Source organism: Octopus bimaculoides, chromosome 2 (genome assembly GCF_001194135.2).
Source record: "Octopus bimaculoides isolate UCB-OBI-ISO-001 chromosome 2, ASM119413v2, whole genome shotgun sequence".
NCBI lineage: Eukaryota > Metazoa > Mollusca > Cephalopoda > Octopoda > Octopodidae > Octopus > Octopus bimaculoides.
Window position 1 is genome coordinate 22,464,786 of NC_068982.1, and position 1,053 is coordinate 22,465,838.

Here is a 1,053-nt window from a genome sequence, read left to right on the forward strand (position 1 = left end):
ATATATATATATATATATATATAATCGAATGAATAATAACATACGATGGATAATTGTCAGCTCATTACTGCTGTTTCTTACGTAACTTTTTAATAGAAGAATGAGAACATTAAATTATTACAAAAAACCGTAATCGTCATCAGTAAGGATGAAGAATGGGTGAAGAAAAATAAAAGTACACAAGCTAATTAGGCATAGGGTCGGGGCAAAGGAACCTCTCGCTAATGTTAAATGACCCTTACTTTTGCTACATTCTTTCTTTATCCTTAATTTATATTATAGCCTCTCCTTACTTCCCACTGGTCTAAGATTACTATACTAAAATATCGCCTACACCCCACTTCAGTCTACCTATGAAGTAGTATAGCAGACTCCTCTCTCACTCGGGTAACTGACCTTAGATATCATATTACACACTTTCAAGAACTATATTCTTAACCTCAACGGCCAACTTAGTTGGTTATTCTCCCATTGGCCTTGACAGACTTCAGACACATCCTTGCTATATTCTTGGGATGTCCTTTTGTTTTGTAAAATTACTCCTCATCTGATGTTACGGTCTTCTGTAATGGAGTAATGTTCTCATTCTTCTATAAAATAAAAGTTACGTAAGAAACAGCTGTAATGAACTGACAATTATCCATCGCATGCTATTATTCAAATGATTATAAGACACAAAGGGAACTTACGACTTGTCGGACACCCCAGATTATAGCAACAGCGTACTATTCAAAGTAACACGTGACTTGGACCAGCCTCTGGACGCTAAATACTCATAGAGTTGGTTTTCTTCTGTTTTCCTATTTGATGCTCACCAATCATAGGCCAGAACCACAGAGATTATTCAAACCTATCTGGTGCATATCTTTTCAAGTACCTGATTCTATCTGAATTCTTATTTTGCTATCGCTGATCACTACACACATTTTTTTCTCTCCTTGTTTCTTTCTGTGTTCTTTTCTGTGGAAGAGCGTAGGCTCGAAACGTTAAAGACATTTTCAATTCCAGAGCGTTATACTAATACATCTATTTGTTTTCTACACCACCTCTCTT